At 47.6% G+C, this 12,270-nt stretch overlaps 1 protein-coding gene across 2 annotated transcripts in view; it reads right to left on the minus strand.

Moving 5' to 3' along the window:
- LOC135366853 (uncharacterized) overlaps positions 1-11,650 on the minus strand; it is a 44,934-nt gene extending 33,284 nt beyond the window's left edge. Inside the window, exon 1 of one of the 2 annotated variants that reach the window (XM_064599796.1) lies at positions 11,382-11,650. The gene's annotated coding sequence lies outside the window, so the exon portion shown is untranslated. The remainder of the gene's footprint in view (positions 1-11,381) is intronic. The other variant, XM_064599795.1, reaches the window with a different exon arrangement.
- Between the last annotated feature and the right edge of the window lie 620 nt (positions 11,651-12,270).

Consider the following 12,270-nt stretch of genomic DNA (forward strand, 5'->3'; position numbering starts at 1 on the left):
TGAGACTGCACTGCACTGAGACTGTTAAGCTTAGAGAGTACCATTTGCATGGTGAGGAGTAGATTTCAGGGTCAAGGGACTAAAATGGGAGGCAATTGGGATCCATAAGGCTATAGAAGCTGCTATTACTCTCCAGTTTAATCCCCTTTTAGTTAGAGTGTATACATGCAACTCTGAGCTCCTTTGCCGTTTGCGTAATAAAGCAACACGTCTAGCGTGTCAGATAAACTTTACCAGCTCGCTAATCGTTAACACTGTGTTTACCGCGGGTCATGAGCCTTTTTCTGGGGTTCATGGAGGGTCCGAGCAGACATGCGATATGCCTTGAGCCACACAGACCAACATGTTGGTTTGCTTGTATCAAGAAAGCAAATACATACTTCTCGTTAAAATACACGATTCAATCAACCCTCGTTAAAAACATTAATAAGCATTCTTTGTAGCTCTCTCTGAGGTTAATATCTTTTAAATAAATTACAATGTAAATGTATCTGCGTAATTGAAAAAAGTAAATTTTCGGAAGGCTTATAAAAGTGGGGGAGGGGGGGGGGGGTAATGGTAGGTTTGGTGCTACTCAAAGGGGTCACGTACCGGAATAAGTTTCAGAAACATTGCTTTAACACATCTCAATCTATGTGACCTGGTTACGGCAGAAGAAGACCACGGAAATAGAATACCCGCAAAGAATGGAAGTACAAGAGCGAGCAATAAGTGAACACTGAATCGCTGAATCATCTCGGCGACTCCGCTGCATTCGAGCTAAGCTCATCCAGGGCATGACGCCGCATATCCAGAAGGAGCCTCGAAACACCCGTCTATTCAGCCGGCACATGGGTTGGAAGAACCTCAAAAGCTAAACAAACCCCAACAAGCACAAATAAAAAATAAAAAATAAAAAGCAAATATAACAAAAAAAAGGTCTGAGACAGACGGAAATATATTGCTCCCCTGATACCCAGTTTGCATGCCGCCAAAGAGAATCTCCATCCCGCAAACCAGTTTGCGTCACATAGAACCTAAAAAAAAAAGAAGATAAAAAAGAAAAAGGATTTTTCGAACGGGAAAGAACGACAAAATCACGAGCACACCTATACTGACACGTGTTTCACTGCTTATATAATGCCCGCGAGACCCACGGCTACCCGGATGTGCCATCTTTTTGTCGCCTTCTCCGACGCAACGACGTGCGACCTTCCATGGGAGCCTGGGACGATAACGGCAAAGCCCGTCCGTCCGCCTCTTCAGGCTTCCAATATCCGTGCGTGGGTACGCGCGCCTGATAATTGCGAGAAAAGCGTCATAGACGCTTTTACGATGAGCTCGTCCAAGAGACGGAAGCCCTCGAGACGGGTAGAGAGAGAGCTCGGCAGGTTGCGCAATGCTACATATGAACTTTTCAAGTTTCTCCTCCACGGTGCATAGACACGGCGCGCATTAAATTCTGGCCACTCCTCACATTGACAAAGGCTGGCAGAATTTCGTCGCGCTTTCGTGATTCCTCAACGAAGCGGCGATTTTCTCCTAGGGTGTGCCTGAATGCCGGTAGTATTGAGGCACCCCTATTTGCTCCCTTTTTCGTTGTCTTCGATGAACATCAATGACGACATCGAATGAGTGCTGTTGATTGTGACGTAGACCAGGATTGCGGAATGGGGTGAATCATTCCATTCCAATTCCATTCCAAGGAATGGAGATTTGTGATAATTCCATTCCTTTCAATTCCTCGGAATGAAAATGTATATGGTCAGTTCCCACTCCCGGAATGGCTCGGCAACCCCATTCCATTCCTGCGAAAAAAATTCCTAATTCCATTCCCATTCCATTCCTAGGACAATTTCCGCCATTCCATTTCTGATTCCATTCCGGGCTCTGATAAACGCGGAATGATTCCGGAATCATTCCAACTCCGGAATGGCAACTCCGCAACCCAGATGTAGACGTAGTTGACGTGAGTGACAGTTCACTTGAAAACAAGGAAATAAATTAATTGAAATGGTGGTGACGGTGACGTGATAAAGACAATTGAATTGATTGATTGATTGATTGTTGACTGTTTTATTACTTCTGGCTTTGTTTAATTCACGGGGGCATGAAGTCGGTATGTCACAGTGTTCTTCATTATAGGGGACTTCGAGAAAGATAGTGATACAGTATAGAAAGATACCGTCGCGTCAAACAGAACGGTTTTGATTGGTCCGCAGCGGTCATATCGGGGTGAGTGTGTGCCGCCAACAAGAAAGGAACGGAATTCGAATCCAAAGCTGGTTTGACGAACGACTGAAGTCAATACATTCTTGGTAGCATCTGACTTCGAAGCATCTGCATAATTTCACGTTATGCATTAGGCGTTCAACCAACAGCCACATATGAGACAATTATGCACTAAGAAAATAAGTTTCGATTACCATATTTAATGAAAAGCAGAAAAGAACGAATGACAACAAAAATTGCACTATTTCGCGTCTTCGAAAACAGCTCGCGAAGAGAACTGCTCTGCGGCGAAAGTATTTATGTTCCGCTGCCAGGCCAAGAAAGCTTGACCTCTTATATCCTGAACCATCGGTAACGCGAACGTCCCGACCATTTTCGGTTGAAACCGCATCCAACTTCGGCAGGACGTAATAATCTCATCTACCACGCCGCCAGCCAACAAGCTCTATATCCCCGTCCTTCGAAATCCAGGGCACAATCAGCACACTGGCGGCGTAAACAAGCCGTATAGCTTTCCCTCCCGCAGACTCCCACCGGGACAAGCCCGCCAAGTGCGGGCGCGAAGCGCGCTTCGATCTGGGAGCGTCGAAATTATCAGCGCGCTCGATGGAAAAAAGAGAAGCAAAATCTAATCCCCGAGGCGGGAGTGGCGAACGGGAGACCCGCGATTACTCGGGGTATACATTCTCATTCTTCCTGCGCTCGAGGGGAGAAACGAGAGACAAAGGAGTAGAGAATGCGCGCGCGTTCGGACGTCTTCAGAATGCGATCATTTCGCGAAGTCGGATTGGCATCTGAAGCATCGTTCCGCGCCGACAATGTGTTTGTCGGGCTTCGTTGTGAAGCACGCCCACGTTGAAACGTCGGTTACCCTAAAGGCTGCCATCGCCTGACAATTTAACTTTTGAGTAGGCTTTCCGGTTTTCGACATTTATTTTCCCAGAAACGTCCCAGGGACGTTTCTTGGTATCCACCCCGTTTTAAAAGGGCAGATTTTTTTGTTTTTGGTGCTAACATTCGGAGCACAATATCAATGCCCCAATTCGGGTGCTTATGCTATATTTGCGGTTCCGGGTTTTCGGATTTTTTTTTTTTTTTTTGCATGTATGGCGGATGTTTTTCGGAGTCTATTATGTCCCGAGGATGTCCCGAGGATTCGGAGTTTTTCGTCTTTTCTTGATCATATCGCTGTTAATACGCGAAGTTAGGAGAAAAGGCTATAGCTGTGAAACGACATATTCAAAAGAAAAAAGAGAGAGAGAGAGAGACGCTGCTGCGTTTACGGTTACGTTTGCGTGTTACGTCCGTTGACAGCAAATCATTACAGAGTTTTAGTACATCGTACGCTATCGCCTTTGCGTACGTAAGGGATAGCGTTGGTGGTTCTGCGCACGCCCATAACAGAAAGAGAGCTTCGCGCAGTGAGCAGAACCACCAACGCTATCTGTTACGTACGCTATTGCCTTTGCGTGCGACGTACTAAAACTCCCTATTCCAGCGGAACATCCTTCAGGATGGAACAAAGGTACACGAAAGATGCTGTACGCAGCCGTACGCGCAATAATGTGAGGGCTGCTGATGTTATGCTGCCAGGGCCGGTGCTAGGGATGTGCGGGGCCTGAGGCAAAGGCACGTCGCGGGGCCTGTTCCACACCAGCAGCAGTATTGAATAGATAAGAAATGATAAGATTTTCGCAGTGGGAGATTGAAGTAATCCCTGGTTGAGGGCTTCGTGCGCGGGGTCTAAGCAAGCGCGGTCCTAAGGCGGTCGCCTTACTCGCCCCCCACCCTTCTTATCTCCGGCCCTGTATGGTGCGGAACTTGCAGACGGCGACATCTATGCCAGAATCATCTGGCGACGTGAACACCTTGCATTCCTGGTATTCAGCTTTCGCTTGCGTCCGATCATGTTATCAGCGCTGCAACATCGAGCTGCCTTTTCGTGAAGAAAATTTTGTATGCCATCTGTGTTTCCTTGTCTACTTTGAGGGGAAAGCACGATTCACAGAAAAAGAACAACCCTAGGAGCCGGACGTTTTCCAAGCTGACCTGGGAAATGTCCTCAAAATTCTCCCATGTCGAATAGTGTCACTAAATCAGGTACCCTATCCGGTGACTCCAATGGCGAATTATTTCTTGCAAGGATGGGGTTCACCTCATTACACGGGTGCTTCGCGGGGATGCTTCACGAAAGACAGCTGCACGGTGGATTTGGTTTAACAGAGCCGCCCTTCCTTGTCGCAGGGGCTGATAACCCGCGATGCAAGGTAATCTCGACACCAGAGGAAGCGATCCAACCAGTCAAGCGCATGGCTTTTCTTGCTCAGTTTACTGGAACCCACAAATAAGGAGTTTTCCGGATAAATCTGAATTGCTTCACATTTTGCTTCACATTGCTTCACATGCCGGCGTACGTTTTCCGGATATTTTAAACCGAAACCCTACCTATATTTCATGGGGAGTTCATTTGGCCATCTCGCTTTTCTGCCGTCTTCGAGAATGAAAAGAAATCTTTCCCGGACACTTTCTAGCGGTGTGGCTATATATTCGGAGTACAACGCAACTAAAGGACATGTGTTGGACATTCTGGAAATGGTGAATTTTCAAACAGGCATTCGACGGGTGTTTTTCGGCATGTTTCGGGAAATGCCGAAAGCACCCTAGCTTCTGACAGGTCAAGCCGCTTCCTCGTCCTGTGTTGCAAGTTGTATGTATGAATGTGTGTGTGTGGGGGGGGGGGGATATGCGGAGGAGAAGGTGGAGGGGCTGAGTGTGTGAAAGAAACGACGATGGTGTGCTAAATCTTGGCTGAGAGTCGGCTACAGACACTGATTTGAAGTGCCGGCGTGCTCGGCTTGTTGTCCGATGTCCCGAAAAGGTGCCCATGCAGCGTATAGCGCCGACGACCTGTGATCACGTTTCTCATTGGACCAATTGTCTAACAGCTGTTTGTTAGAGGTCAGTTTGATTGTTTTAGAACTTGCGCCAGTTGTTGAGTCCGTTAAGAATGTGGAGGATATCTTTACTCAACGTCTAAAACACGCTGGCGCCACAACAGTTAAAAACAGTTAAAGAGCAAGGACAACTGACGTTTCGGAACGTGTGCTAGTTCCATCATCAATTGTCGTTTTTTAATTGTGTTTAACTGTTGTGATACCACGGTGTTTTAGATGTTGAGTAGAAATGTGTACCCTGGTGCTTGGACTATCTTCAAGGTAGAGGACGTTCGACTGTAAGTGAGATAAGTGTTGAGCAGGAGCGAATCGTGGGGGGGGGGGGGGTCCAGGAGTCAGGACCCCCACTCACTTCCACACACTTGAACATAGGGTTCAGTGGACCAATCCCAGCATGCACGTGGCACTTGTCCATAACGGACCTCCCCCTCTCGGGAAAATCCTAGATCCGTCCCTGGTGTTGAGGAAGAGGTGCACGTCTTTTCGTGACCCATCTATTACCTAACAGTAGTCCCCCAAGTCAATATCCGTATATATCCTTGTGCTCTCAAGGCTTTCACGAGTCTCGCTTTCACGTTACTCTTCGAGAAGTGATTCACCTCCAAAGTTGTAACGCAATATTATTCTCCGAAACGACACATTTCCCCTTCGACGGAACATTTCCTTGGCGGGACAAAAGCTCGTTGTTTTTTCCCCCTGCGCAACGCTCGCAGCTCCGGCGACCGAAATAGGCCGATTCCGAGGGGATGCGCTGCCGTGACGCTAAGCAAGGAGAACCACGCCTCTGCACTCGCCAACGTCGTCTCAGAAAACAAGTGACGATATCGTCCGGGTACTCCGTACCGCATCATTGAGAACAGGCTCAAGGTCGTTAAGGTTCCGCAACATCCGCAGTGAAGGAAGGAAGGCGCAAAGTCTTTACCTGGAGTTACAAGGATGGTGTTGCGATACAATGACGTTCTTGGAGTGTACTTTGGTGAATTTTAAACTCTGGAATGTTAATTATGGAAGAAAAAAAAAAGAAATACAATAGAATGAAAAATGACGGTCACTGCGTATAAGGCTATTATTATAGTCACGCCAGGTGTCTATGCCGGCAAAGATTGTACATGAGTGACTACTGGCCTCGGTTGGATAAGTTGACACTGATCCCCAGATTGCGTGTTCGAATCTCGCCGAAAACGCCAGCAACATGGCGTCTTGGTACAAGTTCCTTAGGAGTTCTACGCCGTCTTCCGCGAAAAACGTTCAATACGGTGTGCTGTGCGCCGAGAGTAGCAAGTCTTTCATCATGGCTAACGACTCTTGATACATATAGGAAGAAGAAGAGTGGGCAAAATTAATCCAGAGGCCGACTACCGTGACGTGCGCGAGCCTGAACCATCGAACGGACGCACCATCGAGAACTTCGACTGTCCACGACTTCTCATCACTGTCAAGAGCCAGAAGTATAAGCACGAGCTAAATTTCCAAAGAAATAAGGAAAGTAAAAAACCCCGCTTCCAACACCACGAGATTCGTCCGGAGCAAAACGCAAAGATCGTCGAAAAATCCCTTCACGTTTGTCCGCTGTTCACCGCAACCTTCACACGGGATTCGGACTGTAGCAATTTCCGGTGGACAGTTGAAACTCGTGAGAAGAACGCACCGGGCGGCATATTCCGCGAGCGCTCGCATCTTTCCCAGACTCGGCGATGAGACTCTGCATTTTCGCCGTTCCTAGCCGCGGGCGACCCCAGCGAGAGCGATAAAACGCCGGCAGGGCGTCGATAAACGAGAAATAGCAAAAAGCGGCCGGCAGGACCGGGCGGCGAACGGCAGATAAGGCTGGCACGCAGCCACCATGCAAGCGGTCCTGTGGTGGTGTCGCTTATCGGAAAACGGCCCGACGGCCTGTCTGCTCTACAGCCGCGCGCGGCTGCTGCAGCGGTGGCCAGTACGTGCGCGCCCGGATGCGTGGCAGTCGTTCGGTTGTGATGGATAGCCATGGGAGGAAGGAATGCTGAAGGGGACGGCATTTCGGTGGGTGCTGAGGCAAAAGAAATGGGTGGAAGGAGATGTGATGGGGCCGCCCCGATACTCTACCACCCGACCGAACGCGCACACGGAGAATCACGGACGATTGAGGTTAATTTGGTAATTGGAAATTGGCTAAGTTTTCTACGTCCTGGAACAATCGTAATACATTGGTATATAGTGCAGTAAAGCTGAGGATGCGCTATCTATCACGACTGTGAGAAGGAACATAGAATGAAGAAATGTCAACATCAATGTCAATTAAACATCAAATTACCGTACTTTTTAGTTCTCTGCTGCGTTACATATTTGTTTATTAATCGCAATAATCTGGCATCTGTACGGTCCCCATTACTACTTTTTTTCGCCCCTTGAGCGAACTCTCTCTCTATCGATTTTTCGAAATTTCAGTCAGCAGCAATAGTGACAACAAAAACTACAACGATAAATTATGGAAAAGTGGTGACGACATGTGATGTTTCCCAGTGGTAGCCAAAGGACCCTACCCCACTTCACACAGGTTAATATGAGAGGATGAATTAATGGTGAGCGCGAAGCGAAGACAGGGCGGAGTTCTGTTCAGAGGTCTTCGAGGAGACCAGTATAGCCTGGACGAAAGCAAAAATGGGAGCGAAGAGCCCGGCACTGATGCGCAGGGCAGCTCCATGGGCCAAGTACTTTGGACACGCTGAATGCTATGCGGTCAAGGAGCTCAAGTTGGCGTCGAACCACCCGGCGTTCACATGCGTACCGGTCGCGGTCCTCGATAGCAATAGTGAGCTTTAGTTACTGCCCGCACAATTTATTTACGTATGCAAAAAAAAACAAAAAAAACTAGCGGGTGCTCAGTGCGCTCTCGCGTCCCATCGCGCGCGGCGTATGTCCTTTAGTACGCAGAGAGATTGCACGCAAAGGGATTGCATCCACGGGACTAAAACAATTTACTTGCAAGTTGAGCTTTAGTAAAGGACGCGCGTTGGTAGTAGCCAAGGTCGTGCTGAAGACCGGGAGGCGGTGGGTTCGAATCCTACCACCTGCTGTGCTGTCTGAGGTTTTCCCTGGGTTTTCCGAACACTTTCCAGACGAATGTCGGCCCAGTTCCCCCCGAAGTCGGCCAAGGACGTGCACTAACCCCCCTGTCCCCCCTCCTCCCTGCTGTCCTCTCTCCATCTGCCCACGTCTGTACGCTGCTCATAGTCACACTTGCTTCGCGGCGCTGACACGGAACTTAAAAAAAAAAAAGGTTCAGAGTCGGAAACGTTCCGCATTGCACACGACAAAAAGAAGCGGTCAACATCAAAGGAAAAAAAAAAGAAAGGAAAAAGAAACAGTCTTAAAAAAATATGACATGGAAAGACAACCGCTCCCCGGACTTCCCGGAGAGGAATTTGAGTCAGACTCAGACTCAGTACACGGAGGGTGTACCAACGTTTCATTCCTGAGGGGGGATCGCAGTGAAAACGGAACGCAGCTGCGCAGGGCCGTCCGTCCTGCGGGCGGTGCAACGAAGACGGGGGCCACTCGGTCGTCTTCTCGGAAAACCAGCTGCGGCGGCGAAAAAACGACGGCTAAAAAGCAGACTAGGGGCGTTCGTTTATCATGCGAAGAAGCAGTGACCGGTGGAAGCGACCGTTCATATTGTGCAGGTTAAAGCTGCTCAAAGATAATGAATGATCCACGTAATGACCCATTATGTCTTTGGCACCAGCAATAGGAGGGACTCGGTTGAATATATGGAGTAGGCAGCGGTTACAGGAAAGAAAAAAGCTCTATGAGCGATGACGTCATCGTACGGGAGAACTGAACATTGAACTGAAAACTACAATTGGAAAGTAGGAGGGACGAAGAGCTAATTAATATGAAAAGGACGTTCAAGAAATAAAGTGAATGCATTTTCGGGTCAGCTGCTGAAGTTAAAGATTAAAACTCTGTTTTAAATTCAATTTGCTCTCTGTGACAGCACCTGCCTAGTTTCTATTTTGTAACACTTCTGTCTCTTTGTAGAATGAAAGTTTGTTGATGTCATGTCGTACATTACTTGTTAAATGCCACGAGGTCGTCCCACGTGATCACATATTTCCATAGCTCATAGCAAGGAAAACTTAGCTCTGCTACAGACAACATCGAGTGGCGACATTGATGGTAACGATAATAATGATGGTAGGAGTTTTACTGCATGGGTTGGCATACTAACGTGTATAGACATCGACTCGGTTAAATAGAGAAAAAGTAGCGATTACTCTGTCCTAACGGGCGTGGTCTACCTCAATATCCGACCACTGCATAAAAGAAGCAGAAATCACCACGAACCATAGATGCACTTCACCGATGTATTCGAAGCGAGCCGACATAGAACGTTGCATATAGGAGAGAACGGGATGTACCGCGTCCAAAACGTGCTAATTGAAATCATGTCATCTAGCATAAACGTCCGTTTTCGCACTAGAAAGGACTTGGAAGATGTACACCTCCATCGACGTCCGTAGGACATCCCTGCTATGTGAGTTATCCTGTTTAGGCATTTCGGCGCATCATACTTTCGTTACGTAACATATCTGGTAAAAGTTTCGGTTGAAGGTCGTCAAATCGAAGCAGACTCGCGTGTAAAGAATACTGATTTGCAGTAATACATTCGGTGGCAATTACACAAGAGTTAAGTATGTTATTATAGATTAAAGGCGAAAGAAAAAATGTGGATTTTTTGTTTATACCGATGGTGTATCGTGGTAGTATGTGCGGTCAATATTTTGCGAAGACAGACGACGTGCATCTTCAGGCCACACAATATCCGGAAAATATTTACGGGGAAATATAAGCCGTCAGTGTACAGCGAAGACTGTGGGCGAAGTGATAGACATGGAGCCTGTTACAGTGGATATGCGACTATTAAAAAATATTTTATAATATATATATATATATATATATATATATATATATAATATTGTATTAGCGCATTGAAAATCTTCATGCTCGATGGATTATTAATGATACCAATGAGAACTTTTTTTAAAATGAAGAATCAGTTAACTTAGAGGAACGGCGATGATTATGATTTTAATGGCGCATCTACAAGGGTAGAAAGCTTTAACTCTCAAGGATTGCAGGCTTTTATTTAGGGAGAGGGGGTTGTGAGTCTGATCTCACACGGGTACTGCCGTGTAAATTCATTTCATACATGAATATACAAAACAAATGCGGAGCACGTTGTCAAGTCTTCGGGAGTTATTGGGAAGAATGGGTCAGGTTGTTGGGAAAAATCCCTCCTGAGTCTCCTATTCTTGTTTACGTCCACATCGTGAATCCCAGCGGAAAACTGTTCTCACAATGCAAATTTTAGAAGGCAACTTACGATAAGTTTATGAAGTTTATTCGTACTGTTCCACGATCCACGCGAAAGGAAGGAGAAAAAAGATAATAATGGGATAGGATTGGTCTTCGATTTACGACTAAACAGCGAAAGAGGACAGAGAGACAGAGAAATAATACATCTCGTGAGGTTCAACATGCACACCATTACATCGCAATAATTTGAAATATTCTTACTTTTCGCGCACGCCATTTTTCACGATGTTCCCGGAAACTTCATATTCGATTCCAATGCTCACTCTACTTCGATCTCAGTTACGCTAAGTATTCCCCGTCTTTGCGGAGGAAGAGTACCGTGTCACTGCGCGCTCAACGAAGAAACACCATCGAGTAAACCTTTGGACCCAAAACAAATCCAGCACTACCAGGGCCAACACCTACTGGTGTATGGAGAGCTAAAATGAACGGTACTTTCCAAAATCAAGTACACACAGCCGCGAAGTAAACATATTCGTCAATAGCTCGTCAGCTGGTCCGAGTGGTCGCCAGGTACGAGCAGGTGCGCCATACAACACGTGGTTTCTTTCGTATCACTCAATGATCACATTCGTATACATTATTTTGCGGCATCGCTTGATTAATTGAATCTTACCGAGGCATGACAATAACTGGAGTAAGAATGTGAGCTTACAGAAACTGCTGCCTTTTAATTGAATAGATGATTGAATAGATGGATGTCAAAATGATTTAGATAACTTAAAGGTGGGAGGGAGGTGGAGCGTGGGAAACAATAGGCATTGGTTTGTTGGAGTCGTGCCAAGGATGTGAGAAGTTGCGTGTCCCTTTCAAAAATTTTCTTTCAGGAGCGAATATAGTTCGGTATAACATGCTTACTTAGTTCAGTAGTGGGCTGTCACCAGTTGGAAGCGCAGTTGGATGATCATCGTTTAATCCGCAAGTCAGGCAAAGATGCACACACAGACACACATTCGCAGAGTGGACTCGCCGCGCGCGCGCACACACACGGAACAAGCAGCGAGCGGAGCAACAAGGACAAGAGCGTGGTAGCGAACAACCCTCCGCGACGGCAACTCCCCTGCCGAATGACCGTCGGCGCGGAGCTTCGCGAGGGGAGCTGGGAACGGGGAGCAGTAAAAGTGATTCCGGCAAGCGAGAAGGGAAGGGAATAGCCGCCGTCGTTCCGGTAAGGAGGAGCGGGGAAGAGCAGTCTGCGCCGCACAGCAGGAGTGTCCGCGCCGCGCGCGCTTTTTTCCTGCCGCTTCTTTTTGCTGCCTCGCTCGCTGGAGCACGGAGGGTGCCCGGTGTTGTCTCGCAGCAGCCCTCGGAGCACGCTAGCATAGGGGGAAGGACGGACTTCTTTTCTTTTCTTTCTTTCTTTTTTTTCATCTCTTTCGCTGGCCGCTGAGCGTTCGTTCGCTCGTCAGAGCACCACTTTCTTTTTATCTTTCTTTTGCTCTTTGTTTTCTTCTGCGCGCGTGCGGCGGGTTTTCGCCACGCGTTCGCTCGTTCCTGCTTTCGGTGGCGGCGCGGATGCGCTAGGGATGGTAATGAGTGGCGGCGAAGGGAGTGGGAAAAAGCTTGCCGAGATAAAATAAAGGCGCCCGGAGATGGAGTGGCTGGTCGCACGCGCGCGCGGGCGGGAGATTTTTGCGCGGCGAAGAAGAAGAAGTAAAAAAAAAAGAGTAGATTGCGTCGATTTTTAGGGAGTTTGCTTCTTTTCTTCTGCGAAGTCGTCGAGGAAGAGGGTCCCGGAGGAATCGGT

The sequence above is a fragment of the Ornithodoros turicata genome, chromosome 8, assembly GCF_037126465.1.
Source record: "Ornithodoros turicata isolate Travis chromosome 8, ASM3712646v1, whole genome shotgun sequence".
Classification (NCBI taxonomy): Eukaryota; Metazoa; Arthropoda; class Arachnida; order Ixodida; family Argasidae; genus Ornithodoros; species Ornithodoros turicata.